This window comes from Aulonocara stuartgranti (genome assembly GCF_965226115.1).
Source record: "Aulonocara stuartgranti genome assembly, chromosome: 8".
NCBI classification, from domain to species: Eukaryota; Metazoa; Chordata; class Actinopteri; order Cichliformes; family Cichlidae; genus Aulonocara; species Aulonocara stuartgranti.
In genome coordinates this window covers 23,913,304-23,938,158 of record NC_138959.1, presented here as the reverse complement: position 1 = coordinate 23,938,158, position 24,855 = coordinate 23,913,304, and the positions used below count along the sequence as shown (strand labels likewise).

Here is a 24,855-nt window from a genome sequence, read left to right as displayed (position 1 = left end):
CCAAGCAACTTTTAGCAAAGATTAGGTAAACCGACTGCTAGTTATTCTGCGTTTGAACCTTAAGTGGCATACAAATGGCTTAGCAATTATGGCCCAAGCATTGTTGAGCAGCCCTGGACCCTTTTTTTCATTCAGTACAGATGTTAAAGACTAAACTAACTGTGCTAGATCTGTGTTTGAAAGGCCCAAAGTGTGCCAAGAAAATATCCCCAAATGATTACACCACTGCCTGAATCACTGATATGAGGTGAGACACACTTTCAAGTTGTTTACTCTACCGCCTGAATGTTGCAGAAGAAATTGAGATATTGTCCAATTTTGGAATTGCAGCCTTAGTTTCCCATTATTAGTTGACATAGGTGATACCTGGTGTGGTCATCTGCTGTTGGAACCTATCAGGATTGGATGATCTGTGCATTCATTGGATGATTTTCTGCATCCCATGGTTCTTGAGTTACTGTTGCCTTCAGCTCAAAACAGTCTGGACATCCCGTTCTCTCACCTCCAGCATCACTGAGGCATTTTCACCTAGAGAACTGTTGCTTAATGGATAGTTTTTCCTTTTTGGATCTTTCCCTTTAATCCCCAGAGATGGTGGTGCTCCATCTCATCCTAGAAAGTCAACAGTTTCTGAAATTAATTTAAATCACCTTTCTTCCATATTCAGATGCTTGGTTTGAACATCAGCAGATTGTCTTAACTGTACCTATTTCTCTAAAGGCACTGAATTACTGCCAAGAGAACAGGTGTACCTAATAAAGTGAGTGCACATTATATTCTGTTACACCAATTGCATGTTAGCCAGTGTTTAGTAATCCAGTTTTCAATACTGTGGAACTATTTTCTGTTATAATGTATCTAAATGTATGAAATTCCGTAGATTATCCTGTAGGTGTGACAAAATATTATTGAAATGCTTGTTATGGTGAGTTGGTTGATACCATAGCAGACTGAGGTTGCTCAGAGAAATGTACATTCAATTTACTGGCTGATAAATATGGACAACATCCACCCACCAGCTGGTTATGTCTCTGTAAGTCCACTCGAACAATGGCACAAATTACTTTTAGAGCCCACTCACATAGAACTTCGATCTACAAGACACCACTGGTGCACAATAATAACTAAAACTTACATGTCAACATAAAACATAAGAACCCCCCCCCGAGAGCTGTTATGGAAGTACTCTAAAAATTTCAGGTGCTCTAAATTCAAACAAACAACCTTGTGGGCAAAAGCTGCTCCTCTAATCTCATTGCTGCCGCTGAATTTCCTGCTGCTGTGTTTTGGCCCAGTTCATTTCTTTTGATGAGGGACACTAACGCTTCTTCGTCTTCTATTAAGCCTCAGAGGAAGGAATCAGGCAGGTTTTGGGAAGGTGATAGAGAAATGGATGTTCCCTGTAGAGGAAGACCAAAGGGGTAAACAGACAAATCTCAGACACTGAACTTAATGTAGTGTTTCACCACATGCGCACCTCTCTTCCTGTATTATTTACTCTCATCTACCTCACTTTTTCTTCCCTGCTCAGTGTTTCACACAGATTGTTAAAAACCAAGAGCTTGCCCTGAACTTGTTTTCCTCCTCGTACTCCTGTACTGCTGGACTGCGTCAATCCTGAGAAGTTTGGAGGGATTGCAAACTGCAGCAGTTAATTAGTTGAAGACATCTCTGTTAAATCTCCATGTCTTTATAGTTCCTCCATCTCAGCAGGGTTCTTAGCAACCACTGAATCAGCATGCTGTCCAACATGTAAAAACATGTGCATCCACAACGGGGTTTTTTCTCTCACAAACTGGCTGATTGAGCAAATCTTTCCCCTTTTTCAAACTATTCTCTGTTGTTTCTCTCTGAAGCAGCACAAATAAAGACAAATCTTATAATTAGTCTTTTTGGGCGATCGTGGCTCAAGAGTTGGGAGTTCGCCTTGTAATCGGAAGGTTGCCGGTTCGAGCCCCGGCTTGGACAGTCTTGATTGTTGTGTCCTTGGGCAAGACACTTCACCCGTTGCCTACTGGTGGTGGTCAGAGGGCCCAGTGGCGCCAGTGTCCAGCAGCCTCGCCTCTGTCAGTGCGCCCCAGGGTGGCTGTGGCTACAATGTAGCTTGCCATCACCAGTGTGTGAATGTGTGTGTGAATGGGTGGATGACTGGATGTGTAAAGCGCTTTGGGGTCCTTAGGGACTAGTAAAGCGCTATATAAATACAGGCCATTTACCAAAAGAAGCATTGTTTGTAGTAACCCTTGAGGTAACATAAGCAACACATTCACACAGGTGCCTTCATAAAAATAACAAAAACCTTTCCAGCACATTTACCTGCATTCATCTTATGTACACGGCTTTTCTGTCTGCAGCCATCTCTATGCTTTTAAATATTTCTCCATTTTTATTACCTAAAAGTCTTATAAATATCATTTTTATACAGCTTACTGGTACATTATGACACCATGTTTGTTTGTAGTCCTTCCTCACTTGTTTTGATTGGCAATTACCGGAACAGGAAAGCAAATAAATAGCAGACATTTCGTTAACATTTTGGGAAACTCGCACTGTATTGGATCTGCAGCATATTGCCAATTAGTACCATTAAAATAATAAGTTGCAGGCAGTAATGATGGGGGAAAAGATTATAGAAAGGTGAAGGTGAATTAATTGCAAGGGCACTCCATGGACCTGCACAGAGTAGTTTTAATCAATGTAAGTAGTACAAAGCCTGTTAAATAACTGTGCTGCATCAGGAGAAGCTCTGTCAAGTCTATGAAAATCACCCTACTAACATTAGTGCTTGAATATTAAATTTTAAATTACCTTCTATTAAAACACTTGTTATGCAACACTAAGCACAGCCTCACGGAGCTGCTAGCGTGACTTTAAACTTGTGTAGTAATTTTCAATAGAGGCAGTGAAATAATCGTGTGCACATAACCTTGTATTCTTGCAGGAATTTTGGGAAGAACCTGAAATCATGAACTCCAGGTACAAAAATGCCACAAACAACTAGATGCCACATGGAAGTGCACTGAACATCAGATCCTTTTGTGGAATAGCTGATATGATAATACATCATATCAGCTATCATTGAGCCTTTTTTACCTTCTTTGACGAAGCGCTGGCCTAGGCACAGGTTGAAGCAGACTGGAGTGATCTGGAACATTATTCTAACACCTTAGTTTATTAGTTAATGAATCAGATGGCAGGTTTGTGAAAAATACTGTCAAACAAGCAAATAACACACAATAATGTGTGATAACTTCAGTCAGAGATGGAGAAAGATGTGAGAAAAGGAGGGCAGGAAAGGTAAGGAGGAAGTGACCTTTGATGACTTTTGGTTATTTAAAGCTGACATCTTCCTTTTCTTCTTGGGCTGATACCTGTAAGAGTCACAGTGGATCATCTACCTCATTGCAGCCTGTCCTCTTATTTTGACATCCATCCTCTGCATGTCTTCCTTCACTACTGTAAATCATCCAATAACCCTCCTCTGTGAACTCTTCTCTTTCTCCCTGGCACTTCCATTAATTAACATTTTTTGTCTAATATATCCACTATCCCTCCTGTGCAAATGTCCAAACCATCTCAGTATTGTCTCTCTGTGTCCATCCTGGTCTCTGCAATTTAAAATCTTAACATCATCAACTACCTTCTGTCTTTTTTCAGTACTACCATCTCCAAACCATGCATTATTAGTACATTAGCTTGTGGCCCCCTCCATGTATGGGTTCTGCATCTGCATATGTTATAGCAATGACTGGAAACTGTGTGCTTAATAGGTAGCCAATAGTATGCTGATCATGTCATGGTTTTCCGTTACTGACTGTCTATTTCTCTGCTTACTTGTTGGCCTTGTCTGCTCTGTGCCTTCTGAAAATGTTTGAAAACACAGCTACAATATAGGATTAGTGCTGGAAACAGAAACAGAGGCAGATGGACAATCAGTCTAGCAGGAATATACTATAGATGAAATCTTGAGGCGCTGTTGGAAAATAACTCTAGATTAAATCTGGTTTGATGTTTACTATAGTCTCTGGGTACCACAAGCAACAAATAGAGAGAATGTGTTGTGTACTGTTGTGCTTGATTTCCTCTTCAGTTCTTAGTATTTTTATTATAATCTGCCTCATTTAAAGCCTCTGTCCTAATTATGTTTATATGGTGGGCTCCTTGTGCCAGGAGCCAAGGTTTCCCCCTTACGCTGTTGTGGTTATTGATGATTTGAAGTTCAAGGAATAAATACTGATTTTAGGTGGGACTGATAGTAAACTGATATAAATAAATAAATAATAAATGCAAGTAAAAGTGTAATAAAATAAGTTCAGTCACCAAAGTGAAGCACAAACTGTTACAGTCCATTTGTCACGGAAGGCTAATTTTATTTTAACTCAAGTAATTAAAACACTATAAATGTAGCCAAGAGATTCAGTTCCACTGGCACACCTGTCAATAGAAGCAGGTACACCCCAACTTTAAGCCTTGTCACTATCCTAAATGTACCCACTGGATAATGGATGAGGGTACTACCAATGCACAATAGTATCACTTTTTGTATCTGGCTGTAAACATGCTGTTAAAATGGACATTTTTAACATAGTTGTCTACATGGGTGGTTTCCCGTTTGTATCTACCATCAAGAGGCCACTGTTTTTATATTGTCAGCTTTTGGCCTTGGTTTCAGCTTTTTTAGCTCCTGAGTTTGCTGCTTGATCCTGATATCAACCCAAGCAAGTACACTTACATAGTAATCCTAAGCAGAGTCGGACCATAACTGAATCCCCAATGGGATAATGAGACGTGATTCAAAATGCATTTAACTTGACCGCAGCTGAAACACAACACAAAGCACTTGCTCTGCTGTAAGGCTGAAACTTAACCACTAGTCTTGACACACTAAATTGGAGAAATTGACATCTGTTTGTTCTGAGGTTATACCACCTGTTTAGGTTCTAAACTCCATAAGTAATGAAACAAATGCTTAAAAAATGACTAGTTCAGCATTTAAAGGTAGTGTGATTTGGCAGTCAGGTGAAAATTCTGAATTATGTATAATTGTGCTAAAGGACTTTGAAGTGATGGTAGATTAGAAAGGACAGTTCTCTATTCAAAGTGGCAATTATTTGGAAATCTCATTAATCTCAGACATAACCTCCCCACTTCAAAACGGTGACCATGTAAATGTCATCCTCGGGAGACCATTTACAAAATTCCATGGCAACCCATCAAATGAATGTAATAGTCTCAACCTAACAGACTTTCCTTTTCCACCTTGTGAAAAAATTCAGAGTTGGCTTCATCTGTCCCCAGTGAAATACAGTGCCTAACAAGTTTATGAGAGCACCTCTCAGAAGAACAAGAAAACATATATATTTTACCGATCTGTTAACCTAAAAACCTAAAACTGACATTGCTATTTATGGAGCAAATGACAAATTTAGATGTGCAAATTTGAGCCGGCACACTGGACTTCTCTGTGAAGTCAGAAATAATATTAAACCACTAAAGCTGTTTTTTCTGTTCAGGAAGTAAATAACTGTCATTTTTTCAAATTATAGTTCTGTACTGAAATAATTTTGATTAAACAGCGTGTGCATGCTGGTGGTTTACAGAAACATTAAACATAATTTTGGTATTACCGATACTGTTAGTTAGTGTAGCCCTGGCATAAACCTGACGTTGGACTTTGGTCTAATAAATTTGCTGAGCGCTGTAGTTGTATAAGGTTCGTGCATCAGTACAGCTTTGTTTTCTGCTCATTTGTCTCTTTATCGTTTATATTGCTCTACTGAAAGATGTGTTTTGTCCTTACAGTTTAACAAAAACAGTTAGGCTGTTAAAGAGCTAAGAAATGGGTGTATGTTAGATGGATTGCTGAAGTATCTCTGAGGAGAAGATGTCAAGCCTAATTGGATCAATAGCCTCCGCTGTGAGCTGATGCAGTGTCACACACTGTCTCCGTATTTCTTCCTCTCACTGCTTACGTAATTAGTTGTAATGAGAGAAGACAGTTTTTCTCAGTGGAGGTGTTGATGGCTTTTTCGTGATATAGTTAATTTTATGTTCCTGCGTGTGCTGGGAGTGTGCGCACACTCTCACATGATAGCCAAACAGGGTCAAACAGTTGCCTGGCAACAATGGGCAGTGAACACATGAAAGCCTGGCTCTTTAGTTCCTGCGTTCTCACAGTTTCTCTCGTTCTCCGTCATTCACCGTTATTCTTTCTTGCTCTCACAGGCTGTCACTCCATTTCTGTCCTGTTATCGTTCCCTTGCGTCCTCTTACTGTGCCTGTCTCTCACATACTGCTGTCTGTCATCCCAATCCTCTCTGCTCCACTTCTTTTTGAAATCAGTGGATGTGACAACACTTACATAAAGCACAGCGTTCATAAAATGAAGCAGCTAAAATATTGTGCATTTTGTGTCAGGAGCAGCTTTTTCTTATGCAGTAGCATCCACTGAGAGTATGGCATATAAGTGGATGTGTGAATGGGTTTTGAAAAATGTTGCACTGTTTTGACTAGTCATTAGTAGTATATTGCATGATTGCCAACAGTTTGTTATCAGTGATATGCACCTTTGCATTACAGTACATCAAGTACTATACTTCAGCCCGACCATCCATATCTTTCAGATTTCAATTTGTCTGACTACAGTTTTCCACTTTGGCTCAGACCTTTTTGAATGAGCTTTGGCACAGAAAACATGGCAGAGCTTTTGGATTGTGTTCACAAATCCATGCTAGAGCTTTAACCTGGATTTGTGGGTGGCACAGTAGTCTGTGTGTGACGGTGATTTCTGGAAGTGATCCTGAGCCAGTGCAGTGATTTCCATGAGAGAATCCTGCCTGTTTTTGATTCAGTGCCACCTGAGGGCCTAGAGATCATTTTCAACGTTGTCCCTTGTGAGCAGTGATTCTCTGAATCTAATGATGCCATATACAGTAGATGATGATATTTTCAAAGTTCTCCCAGTTTCATGTTGATGAATGTTATTCTGAAATTATTCCACAATTTGTAGCTACAGTTTTTTGCAGATTGCTGAACCTCTGCCCATGTCTGAGATACTTTATTTTTGTACTCAGCAATGTTACTCACCTGTTGCTAGTAACCTAATTGGGTCCGAAGTGTTCTTCCAGCTGTGTCTTTGTAGTACCAATTACTTTTTCATGCTTTTGTTGCCTTGTCCTAACTTTTTTGAGTTGCATTACTGCCATCAAATCTATCATGAAATAATAACATATCGAAACATTTGATATGATCTCTATTTTCTATTGTTGATAAAATTTGGGATTTTGAGATTTGCACATCTTGTTTCCTCTTACCCTTTGCACAGCTTCCTAACTTTTTTGGAATTGGGTGTTTTAAATAAGAGTAATCTGTAAAGTCACAGTAAAGTTTTATCTTTATGACACATGTCTTTTTATCCCATCTTATGTACTTTTCTTTAAAGACAGTAGAGCAGAAGGAAAACTGAAAAACCAGATCAAAGATCATTTATCTGTTGGACACTCTGGTCAAAAAGACAATTATTTGGAACACTTGCTACATGCTTGTCAGTGTGATGCAGTGTTGTTATTTTAGAGATGGTTTGTTACAAGCCTGCGCCTTTACTTTCTTGAAGCCTCTTGTGTGACTTTGACAGTGAAACTCTGTAAATGTCACTGAAAGAGGCGACCACATAATTACCAAAATGATATGGAGCATGAAGGATGCTTTCAATCACATTCGAACTACTGGCTTTATAGCTCTTAACCAACTTTGTGAGTTGACATTGCTAATTACACAACATAACCAGTGTCAAGGGTTAAAAGACACTGATGCATACTTTGAAATGCACGTTGAATTTAGTCAATCACAAAGACATTACCTGTTGAGCTCCACTGACGACTAATGGCACCTGTGAAGCCACAGAAACACTGTCAAGCTTGACTGCTCACAGAGCAAAATAGTTTCAAAGTTCAGTAATCCTTTAATATCCCAATTAAATACGCCTTTTGCATGTAAAGTGTTATGTGTATGCTCCTGTGCTTCTATTTTCTGGACATTTTTGGATGTATATTTGTGCCCATTATTCTCTCAAGTGAGAACACAGTGTCCTGCCAAATGATTACAGAGTGATCTTCACACGTCTGTTGGTGTCAGCGTCAGTTTATTTACCTTTTTGCTCTTATTTTCTCCAGTTGCTGTCATGAGTTTTAGAATATTTCATACTATCCATGTTGTATTTTGCCCTTTATTATTTATTTAAGTCTTCATCTATCGACACAAATACAAAATCCCTCCTACTGATAAAAACAAAATAAAGAAAATATACACTGTCATGGTAAAAAGAGCGCACACTTTACTTCAAATCTGAGGTTTTACACTTAAGGAAATAAGAAAAATGATCTAGTTCTTACCATGTTTAAATTAGCTAACAAGTTCATTAAATATATTAGATATTTACTGGACAGATGTTTAACTGTTTTTACATGACACATGACATAATACACTGTCTCATTATTTATTGAACAATTATTAAACTAATTATTTACTGAAGTCAAAGTCAAACAGCAGAAGCAGAGTGTGTCGAAAACTAAGTACACCGCATGAGCTTGTAGAACCACCATAAGTTTCTCAAAGCTAGTGGAGATATCATGGCTCACTCTTCTTTACAAGGTTGCTTCAGGTCATTAAGGTCGGCGGGCATTCAATTATGCATAGCAGACCTGGACCTTGGATGCGTCACTGCGATGCATTACACAGAGGAGCTCGTTTGCAACTCATTGACTACTACTAAGTGGTCAGGTCCTCACCCTTCTGCCACCATGTGTTGCATTATGGCCAAATAACCTTTAATGGCTAAGACTAGGATAGGTCGTGTTTTGCCCATTTTGTAGACTCTTTACGGACATCAAGTGACATTGGTGTATATTGGTGCACATGTGTATTGAGAATGGGTGTATACTTGCCTTCTGAAAGTGTTGTTTGTATTCTATCATTTTTCCCTTTTCTGTTCCTTGTTAACCACAACTACTCCTGGCTCGTTGGCCAGCCTCTGCTCATCTCACTCCCATCTATAGAAACTAAACACAAATAATAAAAGTCCACTCTGGAAACTAACTAATAGTATAACATATATACTAATAACGAAATACAAAAGCTTGAGATACTTGTTTAAAAAGAAAAAAAGCATATGTAAGCTTGTGCAGCTAACAAAAAGTAAGCAAACAATGTTGGCCTTAACAAATAAAGCCAAGTGCATGAGCCAGCACACACGATGCCAGCCACTGGAGCTGGAACACCTGCATGGACTGCAGCTGCTATCAGCTACAACTGTGTTTGCCAAGTGAGTGTGTACATCATCTAATTGGCCCTCTGTGGAGAAGCATACAAGCAATAATGTCCTCCCTGTGGAGGTGTTCCCCATTTTTTGTGTGTGTTTTGTTTTTTGTTATTATTATTATTATTGTTTTGCTCATGGTGTGCTTTTCCGTCATGGGGCGTTGAATCAGATGACTGCTGACAGCTATCAAGTTTAATTGATTAATTCTGATTTAGTCATGCCAATATGGAGCTGTGACATTAGGAAAGGAGTTCACTGAATTAATTGCAAATTTAGACTGAGGCCTTTCAAAATTGAATATTTAGATCTATAATATAATGGGAATATAACTGATTTAAACAAATTGAAAAGTAACAGCTGGGCCACAACTATATACAAATGGCGGATTAAGACAGGAATTACAAAGAGCAGCAATTTTTAAGTTCCTGAAGTACCAGCATATTCACTCTGGATACCAAGATGGAGAAAATGAAAAGAACAAGAAAGGTTTAAGGAACAATAAATGTACACAAAGTGAAGGAACAGGCCTGCTTTGTCCAGCAGACATTCCCTTCAGTGAATGCATATCGGAGTGTGTAGTAGTATGTGTGCATGTGTTCATCGTCTTCTTTCCACTGCCTCCTTTAGGGGTTGCCACAGCAAAAAATTGAAATAAATTGAAAGGCTCAAGGCAGGCTTAGTAACACAAAAATAATTAATAATTCAATTTTACTACAGCAAAAGAGACAAAAAAAAAAAAGGGAAAAATAGAAATTGGATAAATAATGTGGTGATAAAATAAATACTATCAAAATAATTTTCTATTTAAATGAATGAATAAATAAATAAACTGTCCAAATGAAAATATAGCCTCATAATCTGTGAGTGAATTTAAACGTTGCTTCAGCAGTAAACCTTTTTTCACTGGCAGAACCAGAAGTTACTCTTTATATTTGAGACAAATTAACAACAACAAACAGTCACAACAGTCCTTTTTTTTGGCAAGCTGCATCTCCCCTTGTATGTTCACCTCTTAATGAGACACTTGAGTCTGCCTCTGAGACACGATCAGATCCACTCTGGGTGGAATTGGGGAAAGGCTTACTCTCAGAGTAGCTTCCAGTGCTGCTCTGAGTCTGTTTCAGGCTTTGGTCTTGGATGTGGCCACAATGGAAAATCCTGATTCACAGATATGAAGTTGTGAATGGAAGAAGGCCGTGGCTTGTGTTGGTAGCTCTCCACAAAACAGCGTGTCTACATGCAAACTGCTGTCCCGGCGATAACGAATAAAAACCAGCAGCAATGCACCATTCGCGACACCAGCGGACTTGTCTAGTTGCAAAAGAGAAAAATTGACTACTTTTTATTCTTTCCAGAAGCTGATGCTGTCTGTCGAGGCCGTGTCCGTGATACGGTCTCACAGTGTCGTTTGAGAGTGGGATGGTCAGTAGCTTTGCAGCAGCCTCTTCGATCATCTCACGGCACATATTTACAGCGGCAGGCAAAATCAACTCCTGTGCTAAAGTGAAAGACTTTGTGCCACAAGTCTTGGTATGACGTAGCTAGCTTTTAAAGCATGTTTTGAGTTACCAGTCAGTGGCACAGGAGACAGTTTCTGCATCAGCAAAGTGTTTTGTTTTCTCTTGAAATATTCCACCGGCTTTCTTGCAAGCATGGGACGTTTGGTTTTGAGATTCCGTTGTAATTTCAAAGGCTTCAGTGCTTCGTTGGGTAGCATGAGTCCACACTCCACACATTGGGCTCTCAGGTCCGCCTCGTTTCCTCCGTTCACAAACCCATATTTCAGGAAGTCAGGGTTGTTCTTCCGCAACAATTTTGCCTTTTGGGAGGAGGGGTTATTACTTCCATCTTCAGTTTTGTGTTTTAAGAACTTCTCCATATCTTTTGCTAACTGCAAACGGCAGGCAGCGTGTCTTCTTCTGCTTGCTTATTGAGGCTGATTAAACAACTCCCACCAAGTGGTGGGAAGCTGCATTGTAACTGAGATTTTCATGGATAACAGTAGTCTCTGGTGTCTTCAATTAATAATGCCCCGCTGCCCTCACAGCCCACAGGTGTAGAACTAAAGGTTTATTGTGGCCCCATGGTTAAAAATCACTGTCCTATACTACCTCCAATTCTCAATACTTCCTCATTCAACCACTAGGTCTCCTCTGTCCAGAGGGTTCACCAGATATCTTCTTCACAGGTTCCCTCTCCTCCACAGCTGTACCTAGTCCTCCGGTAACTCTTTCCTGCCACCAAGAGCCTGTCTCAACTCCACCCTGCAAAACATTCTTTCTTCTCCATGCTTAAATAATGAGTCCACAGGTTTATTGTGATTTAATTACTTTAGTGAAAAGACATTTTCTGTCTACAGAGCCCCATAAGACCATTCTGAGATGTCTCGAGTAGTTTGTTGCACATACGATATTTTTACATTGTTACACTGTGACCTTTACTGGATTCTATTATTAGTTGCTTGTGTTTCTGATCTTTAAATCAAATCCTACATTTGCAGTCTTCATAGCAGCATCAACATCTGATGCACCTTCTCTTATTTCCATTATTTATATTGCTTTAACTTCAGTATCCTCTTCTCCACTCTATACATCCTTATCACTCTCACTCATACTTCTTCCCAGTTCTGTCTCTTTCTTTGCCTCAGTTTTGGATTCACCGTCAAGTAAAACCCACCTTTCTATCTCACCTGTCTTCACTCCACCAATGCGGTATACATATTCTCTGAATTTCTTCAATGTCTGTTTAAAATCGATTTGACCTGACCCTTTCTGGTCATTCTTGACTGACAAAATCTGACAATGCATGACTCATGTTAGGCAAAGGAACATTAGCTTCTCTCTGGCTGATAATATCTGCAATCAGTGCCATCCACTGCCAGTCTAACCATAACAGATTTCTCCTCCTTTGACATGTCATTTTTTAGGTTAGTCTCGTGTCTGGATACTGGTACAATTTTCTTGTAGTAAAACTATTTAGAGCACCATTTTTTTCAAACAGAGAGGTGAGAAGACCTGATGTGAAATAACCTTTAAACATGACTTCTTTGCCCCAGAGCTCTTAGTAGCCAGCAGTGGAGCACTCTGATTATACTGGGCAGCTCCCAGGAAGCTGGTAGTTGCTGGCAGGTAAATGCTCAGGACAGCAGGTGAAAAAGAGCAAGTGTGCGGGACATCACAATTTTGGGGGGAGGATTGGAGTTACAGCTAGGTTATATCAGATTTACCCATGCTAATTTAAAATAATTATTAAATAATACCATATAACACGTCCTCATTTGCAAATAAAATCGAGGCCTACTTGATAACAAATAAATAGAAATACAGCAATTAGCTGCCTCTTCAGAGAGTTTCCATTTCACATATTATCTTGTTAAGTAGTTAGCAATGACCTTTGCTTGACAGAGCAGCACACCAGCTTGTTCTTTACCTGCTACACTCCAATGCATAAAACATCACCAACAGCAAGATTGTGTAGTCTATCTGAACCCGGAATGAAAAACTTTGTGGAGAACCACAACAGCAACTGGTCAAGCAGAAGAAGCTGATCAGCTGTGACTGACTTTTGACAATAAGAGTGAGAAGAATGAGTGAGCAAATGCACTTTGGCAGATGCATAAATGAAGTCTATGTGTGCAAACACTTCCTCTGCTATTCTAACACAGGGACCCAGACCTCTGCAGAACTTAGAGACGCTTTACACAAACCTGGCCGGGAGACACAGTCACAGATTAGCATAGTCTTCATGTTAAAAAGTAATGTTACATTACAAGTTTTTTCAGGTTCTCCATCCAGCTTGTTAAAGAATTCTAAATTAGCATTAGCATTACTTTTTTTTTGTTGTTGTTCTCTTGATCTAACAGGGCATGACTGTTTCCCTCTATTCCATTTCAGCTTAAAAATCCATTTATTACACGTTTTGGTAACATGACTAAGGGCACCATGTGTGCTCCACTGAGTGTATAAAATATATCTGTGTACAGGTCAAGGGTCTGATATTAGGTCTTTCATTTTAGGTGGACCCATGCTGATCTTTTGTTGATTGTTCTTTGGGGAAAAAAGCCAATTATCCCAAAGTTAAAAATACTTTTAAAACTGGTCTTGTTTAAGGACTGTTTGTGGCCAAAAGAACCTTTTCAAAATGAAAGCTAAACTAACATATTCTTTTTCTTACAGACAAAAACTTCCACTCAAAATGCATTGTTGCTCCCTTTAGCATTTTAGAGCTAATGTTCCAATCGGTCTGGCTTTAAGACCATGTAGCAAAATGGTTACATTTTCCGTGAATTCCAGTGTCTGATTAAGGTTCTGTGTTAAACGTGGCCTGACCTGTGACTTTATGGTCACTGTCTTATCTCATCTAGGAAAAGGCTGCTGTGTTCAGTCAAATCTGTACACAGGCCTGTTAATATACTTAATGTGATTATCACAAGATTTTTAACACTATTAAACTTATTTATTGCTGAGTGGAACTGCAAAGTGGGTGATCATTTACAATTAACACCTTTAAAATTTGAAATTGTCTTTTGACATCCCAAGAAAAAGAGCATAAAGTAGACATCATTGTTTCTAAAACAGTTTTGTTTGTTTTTTTTTAAACTGGGTGTTTTTCATTAACATTTAATGTTTTAGTGAACAGTGGAATAAAATGATAAAAAGATACAATTTTCCAGAAACATTCAAGAGAGAGACCGACTAAACAGACCACATGTGTTACACTGTTATTTTATTCTGATTTGGTTAGTGGATGAAATGTAATAAATCACTCACTATTACACTGCTCATTGTGTCTTAGCAGCATGACGTTGCAACGGCTGCTGAGGCAACTGTTGCTAATGACTACTCAAGGTGATGAAAGATGACAGGTGGGAATCGAGGCTGCATGATAGATGTGTGTAAGGTCTGGTGTGTTAATGTGTAAGAGAGCACGTACATGGTGCATGATGGCATATACTGTATCGTGTAAATATATATTTGATTTTTATTTACGATTTTATTTCTTTTATCAGAGATACATTTTAAAAAAATTAAGATAGAAATATAAACATTACAATAATATGTGAATTGTGATTAATCTTGACTAAATTGAGCTATTATTTACAGTCTGGCTTTATAACATCAATTCTAGTATTTCTAAGATACATACTTGATGATGTGTATTTTGTATGTGTAGCTTGTAAAATGTTATAAAATACTAGGTTAAATCACAAAGCATCACAAGGAAAGACTAACTAAAAACCAAAGCACACTGCACGGTCATATGGTAGCGACTTGTCAGTCTCAAGCTTTCATAATGGATTGAGTTAGGACCCACATACTGAACTGGACATGCAGGTTTTACAGAGTCTAAAACTGTAGCCAACAGAAATCCACAACATGGGGAGAGAACATAAAAGCTAAAAAAGTCACTAAAGTGAGATGGGACTATTTATACACAGAGAGGGTAATCAGGATAATGGATAAAAGTAGGGTGATGACACACAGCTGAACATTAACAAAATAAAGTAGTAGCTAAACACAGAACCAAAAACATGTACTGAACATGAAGCATGAGCCTAGAATAATAAACCAAAACACCATGACGACTCGAGAATTTAACTCAATTAGTAAAGTTCATATGATAAACTACAACTCAAATAAGGAAAAAGCCCAGTTTGCAAATAACTCTCAACTCTGCTGAATCCGGAGTATCCTGCACTGGTATCCAAAGTTCAGCCAGTAATTACTCTGTGGATGTGCGTTTCTGAGCCATATCCATGTCAGTCAATCATCCCTGTCAGGGCTGTCATTTTAAAAGAGTTTCTAATCTTCTGAACGAGACTTTGCCAACTTTTCAGATCAATACTCAAAACTTCTTTTCACCAGTTCCATTTAGATGAGCTCTGACAATCACATTGTTCTCGCTCTGAAAGTTTATCCAACAACAGGAAACTGTCAAAGACGTCATTGTCATTTATTATTGTTCAGATGAATGAACTGCAACTGAGCTGAGCCAAAGAAAGAGAGAAGAACCACACATTTGAATTCTAAAGTCCTGTGTTCAGATCATGAATGAGGCAGGAGGGCAGGCTACTGTGTTTCAATTCAAAAATAGTTTACAGTTTGTGAAGACTTTCTTTTATTTTTCTTTGTTTTCACAAAAAAGGAGCCTTTCCCTCAAGAGAGGCAAAGCAGTTACTGTACTAATTAGACCATGGAAATATGATGTGCAAGTTAATGTCCTTTTACCAAGGTGTCTGCAGCTGATACTATTTTATGCACGCATTTAAAGACAAAAATCCTACAAGATTAAGAACTAATGGCCTAAACGTGTGTACTGAGTCCTTGACAACAGCGTTCATTTTTCATCGTGTCTTGTCAGGTCTTTGTTTTGCATACATTATTAACGATAACCAAGGCAGAGGCAATGAAACTCACGTGTTTAGCTCACAGATACTAATTTAGTTTTTTGTAGTTACTGAATCTGGCATTGAAAATGTGATACCTAATATTATGTGGTGCACGGTAAATGATGCATGTACGATATTACTTTGTCTTGCTTTTATTCACGTTCACCTGTTGTTAAGAAAATCAGAGCCACCCAGAGCAAGGGCAGAGCTGTGTAGGTGAACCGTGACACAGAAGAAGATGAGGACTGGATAGAGGAGAAGCATGGCGATTACTGATGAGCACTGAAGTGAAGAAAGAATGATTTAGGGTCAGCAAGCCAGTCCCAAAGAGAGGGAAGAAGATGTTTGCAAGTTTTACAGCAGGGGTTCTCATATTGCAGTCCGTGGTAACATTTTATGCTTCCCTGAAGCCAAACTAGGAAAAAACGCACATATGGGAGCTCTTAAAATTTAATCTCTCTGTTTCTAACACCTATAAATGGAGCATAGCGTTAGTTTAGTCACAAACAAATCCTTGACATTGTGTTATATTTTCTGATTTGTTTGTTTTTAAGCAGTGAGCCCACTATTGAAAAAATCATAAATTTCATTTAGTTTCTTACCTATTAGTTGTTTACTTTGGTGTAATATGAATTGCCATGGCGGAATTTTTTAGCAATAGGGACACTGTGAAACTTAACCTTGTAAAGGACAGGTTAAAGTCTAAAACGTATGCCCTCCTTCATACAGTGGCTTGCAAAAGTATTCGGCCCCCTTGAACTTTCCCACATTTTGTCACATTACAGCCACAAACACGAATCAACTTTATTGGAATTCCACGTGAAAGACCAACACAAAGTGGTGCACACGTGAGAAGTGGAATGAAACATTTTTTACAAATAAATAACTGCAAAGTGGGGTGTGTGTAATTATTCAGCCCCCTTTGGTCTGAGTGCAGTCAGTTGCCCATAGACATTGCCTGATGAGTGCTAATGACTAAATAGAGTCCACCTGTGTGTAATCTAATGTCAGTACAAATACAGCTGCTCTGTGACGGCCTCAGAGGTTGTCTAATGCTGGGCAGACACTGTGCGATTTTTTCAGTCGCGCGATTCAGCTCCTGCTCAAACTGTACGGTTGACTCGCAGGGGTTAGAAGTTCATAGGTCACGATGCAGGGTCTCACACTATACGGCCCGATGCTCTGATGCGACCTGAGTGCTCACACTGTGCGTCCATAAAATGAAGGTTATAACAGAAATTCTGTCGCTCGCTCTCCCTCTCTGTCTTTCACTCACACAGACACGCTTCTCTACCACCACCATCAACTTTGCTAAATTGCTAATGAAAAACATTGATCAGGCAGCTGTGATTGAGCAGCAGTGTAGATCCAACTATTTTCACGGTTGTTGTGGTCGTGATAATTTTGTGAGGCCACATCGAAAAGGCTCGGATGAGCTTTCCAAAGTTCTACAAGTTGTTCCTCCATCGCTTGTGTCCAGATGACACGCTGCACAGCCGTGCTGCTCCATCTTTTTCGCTGACATTTGTGTTTGCGCGTGCGCAGTGTGACAAACTGCGGTGACACCCTCACGACCAAGCGATTGATGATCGGGAGCTGGTCGTGAGGTGTCAATCGCTTCTCGTTACCCCACGTATACTACACGATGCACGACGCACGATGAAGGCCAAAATCTGGCCGATCGCCAAAACGGTCGCACGACTCAAAAATCGGCTCAAAATGGGCCAAAAATCGCACAGTGTAAGCCCAGCATAAGACAATATTGGGAGCAACAACACCATGAAGTCCAAAGAACACACCAGACAGGTCAGGGATAAAGTTAGTGAGAAATTTAAAGCAGGCTTAGGCTACAAAAAAGATTTCCCAAGCCTTGAACATCCCACGGAGCACTGTTCAAGTGATCATTCAGAAATGGAAGGAGTATGGCACAACTGTAAACCTACACTGAAAAAAATATGTTGTTGGATTTACTTAAGGAAGTCAGACTTGAATTTTGAAATGAAATTATGCCAAACTTTTTTTTAGAGAATTTGGCTATATTCCATTCAACACAGTGCAAATGGCTTGTAACTGAAAAACTAAAGGGACCAAAAATGGTCCCAGGGCCTAAGAAGGGTTAATTCAATGGTGGACATTTGTTGCACACAGATGTTTTGCTTCGGCAGCAACTTAAACAATTGAGTTAAATTAACACAATTTATTCATGTTCAATAAACCTGTGCAATTTGTGTTGATAAAATGTGACTTAAACATGTTTTGATGAAGTAATTTGAGCTCTTGGAATATTTTAATCCTTCACAATTTTTTCACTTTATCCCAACACGATTCAATAACTTTTACCCAATACTACTTGGTCACTTAAATGCTACATGTTATCTTCAAATTACATTTTGCTATTATATTCTAGTATCAAATACACAATTTTCAAATGGAGGCCTTATAACAGATTGTATTGTTCTCTTCCAAGATGGTTGCTGGCATCCACCAGTAACCTTTCAAAACAAAATGTCTAATTTCACTGCATTGACAGTAGGTAAAGAATTAAACTGACATTACTCCTCCACTGAATCTATATAAATCAACAGTTAAATAATGTCAGTTCTTCCGTGTTCTCTGGAATCAATCACAGCAAAGAAATTAGACTCTTTCTTTTGAAAAATGTTGGGAAAGAACAATACAAAACATTCTAAGGCCTCTAACGTCAAGATTCAGTTAAACAACAATTATGACTAAACAATTTGAGATAATGTTAGTTTCCATTAACATTAAATTAGGTTACTGAATTGGCAAACACCTTCCTATTAACATTACCCATTTTACCCCAATAACTAAAGAAATTAGCACTTGCAGGTCAAAACCTTTATTCAAGAGACGCAAAAATAACATTGATACAGTGACTGTCAAAAATTACAGCACTGATCATACTGTGACATGTTGGTTCAAAACAGCACACTTAGAAATATTCAACGTTCTTTACTTCAACTGAATGAAACTGAAAATACCATTTCACAAGACCCATATGGGATATTTAGACTGTATAACTGTTCACGCTACATCTCTTCACTAGTAAAAGAAAGAAAAAATACAAAGAGAAATTTAAAAATGCTGCCAAACAGACAAACAGAGAACTTGTACAGAGCAAAAGGAAAAACAAACAAGAACAAAAAAACAGCTTGTCCTCATGGCAGTTGCAGAGTATATAAAAATGAACCCTGCGATCTGTTCCTGGAATTGAGCTTCAAAAATGCAGCAGAACAAGTGTGAGATTTAAATGTCCTCTCACCTAGAGCTGATCACCTTGCATGCATAACCGTGAGCTTTCCTTGCAGGAGCAGTTTTGTCTTAGTTGTGAGCTTTTCTTGAGAGCTGAGTTGCACCCAACTCCATTACCACCCTTTGAATCACCTCAAAAGTGTAGCAGAGTTGTGATGGGTAACTCATGTTGAAGGAATAAAAAAGGTCCAAACAGCATGGCTACTGCAAAGGTCACGTTATCCAGATCTTGAAGAACTACTACACCCTCGATGATGATGCCAACATCAGAAAAGTCATTGCCTGGTGCATCCTCTGGAGACAGATGTTCATTGTGGTTTTCTCAATCTGTGCAGTGGCCTCAGTCAAGTCCTGGTTAAACACAAAACATTTTTTTTTAAGATTCCTTTTTAAACTCATCTCTTTTGAATCTACCAGTTCTAATGTTAGAGTAATTTAAACCAATGCAAGCAACATAGTAAATAGCTATAGCCAAAGAGTTGCCTGCCATGCTGCCATTCATGGTCTAACAGAGTTTCTAAGACAGAGTGAAAAACATAATAATTTCAAATTCTTTACATTAGTTTTTGTTAGAAAGACACCGGCCCATCAGAAATCCAGGTTATGTCACTCAGAAGATGTTAGAATTTAGACTTTCCCCACAATTTGGTTAGCTGTTGGTCAGTTGGTCATTTTTTTTTCAAACAAAAGCTAATATAAATATTGGTGGGATTTTCCTTTGTTCACTAGAATGACAAATTTAAAGTTTTTTCACACTGATGTGACCCCTAATACAGGGGTGGGGGTGGGGCCTCAAGGGCCGGCGGCCGAGTTCACTACCAGGCCTCATGTGAACTTCAAATTATTAAAGAGGACTACTGGTCCTAACCAGTCCAATGAGGATCAAGTGGATAACTAAATGCATATTTAAATGTTGCAAAGCCACAATCTACTCATAAAACACTCACCATGAACTCCTGCACCAAGATGTTGCAATTGTCTTTCACACAGATGCGGAGCACTTCGATGAGGGACTCCGAGCATTAATGTCATCCTTGACTATTATAACAAAGAAAACAGAGATTTGTGAACTTTTCAGTAGCACAGAAGAAAATGATCCCAGACAAAAACTCTTGACTTTTTAAACCAGTCAACATGCAACACCAGCATCTACAAAGCAATATCAAAAATTCCTGTTTGACATCAACTTTATGGATATATAGTTTCCAGAACATTTATTTTTAAAAAAAGAAAAATTTTTCTCAGTGGGCCAGTAAATGCATGACAAAAAAGAATGGCATCCTTTCAGTGGAATCATTACTCACAGGTAATAGTTGACTGTTTCAATGGATGTAGCATAAAAATCTTTTACTGACCTAATGCAATACATATACACTTTGTAGTTAAAGAATTTTAAAGTTCTTACTGTCATCATGGCAGCTACATCCTTTAGCTTTGTGCCCTGTTCCCCCGATCACTTTGCAAACACTTTCAGCAGACTGTCAGAGAGAAACTCAGCTCCGTCAGAAACCTTGACTGTAAAGGCATGGTTGGGATGCACTGGAATGCTTCATTTTATCTGAAATGACATAAAATTATTTTGAAATAACAGCAGGCACTGTGCTTGGTTAATCAGTAATGTTTTGTTGAATAAAAACTGTGTTTCCAGATCTTATGGGATTAAAAAAATCCAAAGATGTTTGTTTCTGATTTGCAACCCAAGAACCCACAAGTTACAACCTCATTTTAGTTCAAGTGTGCATTAATGTGAGTCCAGTAATCACCTTTCTGACAATACATACAGGTATAAGTTAAACCTATGGCAGATTTTGGATTTCTCAGTTGTATTAATAGGGTGGTCTATTTGAGTATGCATGCACCTAATAATTATAAAAAACCTATTATAATTAAGTTACAGAAACCTTAAGCGAAAATAGAATATACTTTCTTACCATAACACCTTGAACCCACAATCCATCAGCTGACTCCTGGTGAAATGCAGAATAGAGGTCGTCTCTCAATGTGCAGCAAAAAAAACAAAAACAAAAGGACAGCAGGTGAGGGCAGGAGGGGTAGGGATGTAAGCTAGCATAATGCCGCTGATGATATTAGCTAAAGCTGTTCAATGTCCAAAATCTCACTAACACCACGGTGCAGTAAATACACAATGTAACTGAAGAGTCAGTTGGCAAATCTATTCACACAGAAAACCAAATTATGTTATGAGTGCCTCATAATTAGGTTTAATGTGATATTACGGCTCTTGTGCCAAAGACAAATTCAAATGAAAAAGCGCCAATTCTTTGACAACAGATAAAACAGCAAATAAGCTAACGGCTCTTTTTTAGCATGTTACAAGGCGATACTCTAGACGTTTAACTACATTTGGCTGAAATATGGTAAATATTAATTCAAAAAATCAAGAAATACCAAAAACGTAGAGTTGGCTGCTCGACTTGACTGAGATGGATGCCTTTTTGAACCACGATCGAAAGCCCGCGAGATGAAATCACGCGTGGTTTCACGAGATTTAACGTTGCTATCTTATTGACTTACTTCACCTGAACATGATATGAACAATTTAATACACCCTTTCTGCATATCATGTAGTTTTTACACTATATAGTTACATTTATCTTTAAAACATGAGGTAATTGTGTTAAATACATGCAAGATGCTTATATAAATCCAAGAGATGGCCAGTCCCTTTTTTTCAGTGTACAAAGACAAGGCCGTCCACCTAAACTCACAGGCCGAACAAGGAGGGCGCTGATCAGAAATGCAGCCAAGAGGCCCATGGTGACTCTGGACGAGCTGCAGAGATCTACAGCTCAGGTGGGGGAATCTGTCCATAGGACAACTATTAGTCGTGCACTGCACAAAGTTGGCCTTTATGGAAGAGTGGCAAGAAGAAAGGCATTGTTAACAGAAAACCAGAAGAAGTCCCGTTTGCAGTTTGCCACAAGCCATGTGGGGACACAGCAAACATGTGGAAGAAGGTGCTCTGGTCAGATGAGACCAAAATGCAAAACGCTATGTGTGGAAAACTAACACTGCACATCACTCTGAACACACCGTCCCCACTGTCAGATATGGTGGTGGCAGCATCATGCTCTGGGGGTGCTTCTCTTCAGCAGGGACAGGGAAGCTGGTCAGAGTTGATGGGAAGATGGATGGAGCCAAATACAGGGCGATCTTGGAAGAAAACCTCTTGGATTCTGCAAAAGACTTGAGACTGGGGCGGAGGTTCACCTTCCAGCAGGACAACGACCCTAAACATAAAAAGATCTGAAAACTGCTGTTCACAAACACTGTCCATCTAATCTGACTGAGCTGGAGCTGTTTTGCAAAGAAGAATGGGCAAGAATTTCAGTCTCTAGATGTGCAAAGCTGGTAGAGACATTCCCTAAAAGACTGGCAGCTGTAATTGCAGCAAAAGGTGGTTCTACAAAGTATTGACTCAGGGGGCTGAATAATTATGCACACCCCACTTTGCAGTTATTTATTTGTAAAAAATGTTTGGAATCATGTATCAAGCCACTGTATTTACCAAATCTATCTACTGCGCCAGATTGGAGTCTATATTTGTTTTAATTTGCCCCAAGTTGCTGCAATTCTGCAAGCTACTTTGTCACCCTCCTGCACCCCAACTCCACCTATCATGCTGCTTCACCCTGATTTAATCTTCTCTGTGTTGTAACTGGCTCTGGAGTGTGATGCGCAGCTGCTGCTCTTCCAGTTTCTGGCTTTTCATGTATGCACATGGACAGAGTCTGGCTTCACACTATTCAGCTTAAGCCCTTTAACCACAAGGACAACATAGCTATTTGTAGATACTGCATAGAGGACGACGCAAATCTGAATCAGAATCTGATTGCCACGTTGCAGGATGAAGAGACCGAGTCACAGCGTGTGTGTGTGTGAGAGAGAGAGAGAGGAAAGATGAATATGTGCTAATTAATGCATTACTGCATCTAAATAATAATAATCACAATTTGTAGGATATTCTGTTTTCTAGTGTATGTCATATGTGTATACTGTATGTCTTTGTGTGTTAATATCAGTATTTACATTGGAGTTAGTAATGCCAATAATTTAGTCTGCTGTCTCACTAATGGAAGGTTGTCAGAGACCTGTGTGAGACCTGTTAGCTTGTGTTATAGATAAGAGAAACCCAAACAGAGACACTGACTTGGTGCAAAACTCAACACATATTTTATTGAAGATGCTGATTTTACAAAAGCAAAAGGCCAAGAAGCTTAACAGTCTATATATGAAAAATGCATGAAAGACCAACAACAGAAAGCATAAATAGACAGGGGACTATAAAGCAGTGAGAGTAGCACAGGGGGCTGGGAAATGACTCAAGGTACGTAGACTATCTGACAAAGACTGAGGAAAAAAATAACAAAATAAACCAAATTTTAAAAAAAATACATGCCACAGAAAGATCCACATCTCAGAAAATTCTTAACACAAAACAACTCATCTGTGACGTTTCACTAAGAGAAATGAAGCGTGCTTTCCACACAACTAGCTGACCTGACCTGACCTCTATGTTTCTGGCCGGTTTGTCCTCCTGCTGTTTCTTTGTCTTTCTTTTACTCAGTGATATCTATACAGCATTTTTTCACACCTGCCTAAAACCTTTGCACAGCACTGTATATGTAAAACACACACACACTTTACTCATTGTGTTACAGGGAAAATAAAGAGTGGTACCTGTTAACATTTTCTTTCACGTTGGCTTCTCGTCCATGAATCACCAGTTGTTTCTACAAGCTTTAGCCTGGGAAGTAAATGGATTTCATTGTCATATGCAACTTACACAGAACAGCTAAATCTCATACAGCCCTTTAAACATTATTGTTTGTGGCTTTTGATACATTTTTACAAGTTTAACTTTAACTGCAAAAGAAATCCACAGAAGCAGACCAAAGGTAAAGTAGAAAAGTTAATTAATCTCAAAGAAGCCTGTGTGCCTTCTGTGGACATAACCTCCATAAAAATTGGAGGAAAACACATTTCAAAGCAGCACTATCATCAAAATACCAAACCAGCAAGTGTAACCAAATAGTGAAGAAAGTGTCAAGAGACTGGTCATTAAAAAAGGCCTTCAGATGGAGCCAAGGACGAACTTTATAAACAAGAAATCCAAATAAAAAGCTCTTCAATCATCAGCACAACGTCAGATGTATAAAATGTGTGCAGTGCATTTGTTAACCTCCTCAAGTGACCTTCTCCATAAGAGCTTAAGCACCAGTGGACTAAAATAATACACATTTCCACCTATGTTTGCACTTAGACACAAACACCACATTACTTGAACCACTGCAAAGTGGTCGCCTGAATGTGTATGTCATGTGTTACCGTTGACCTGAAATGAAAATCAGACTCTTTCTCCTGTGGTTGAAACATTGCTTAATTCAGGATGTTTCTCAAAGGGTTTACAGTTTGTTCCCTGGAGGGAGAGCTTCATTGTGGACGCGCTCTATAAAATACACTATGAAGCAGGATTTACGGTCTTTGTGAGAAAACTGTGAGGTCAAGTTAAACCCACAAAGCTGTTTCTCTTGCTCCACCAGAGTAGGTTACCTTCAAGATTGTAGATGAACACATTTGAAATCACCCCATACTGTCCAATAAGTGTTGTGGAAAATAGAGTCATCATTCTTGGAAGACCCTAAAAGAGAGTCTATATCAAACTCATTTTATATCGCACTTTGATCTTAAGTGGGCCGGACCAGGGAAACGCCCAGTTCCATCAGTGTAAAGAAGTTTAACTACACAATTAAAAAATGCAAGAAAACATGCAATGTCAATGGCACATTTCTTTTTCTACATGATAAAGAAATGCTGCTGTAGTAATTGTAACAATCTGAGCTTAAATCATATGAAA

General features: G+C 38.9%; 1 protein-coding gene and 1 long non-coding RNA gene across 4 annotated transcripts in view; one reads left to right on the top strand and one right to left on the bottom strand.

Annotated features, from left to right (window-relative positions):
• Positions 1-24,855, top strand: part of slc39a11 (solute carrier family 39, member 11) — a 174,995-nt gene that overhangs the window by 125,919 nt on the left and 24,221 nt on the right. The window lies entirely within an intron of this gene.
• On the bottom strand, positions 18,040-20,529 carry LOC309712690. 2 transcript variants are annotated; one of them, XR_014278354.1, is made up of 3 exons: positions 20,383-20,529; positions 19,925-20,015; positions 18,040-19,328 (listed from the first exon to the last, which is right to left on the bottom strand). It is a non-coding gene; the product is annotated as an uncharacterized lncRNA (long non-coding RNA). The 2 variants fall into 2 exon arrangements; XR_014278355.1 differs by having other exon boundaries at positions 19,925-20,010.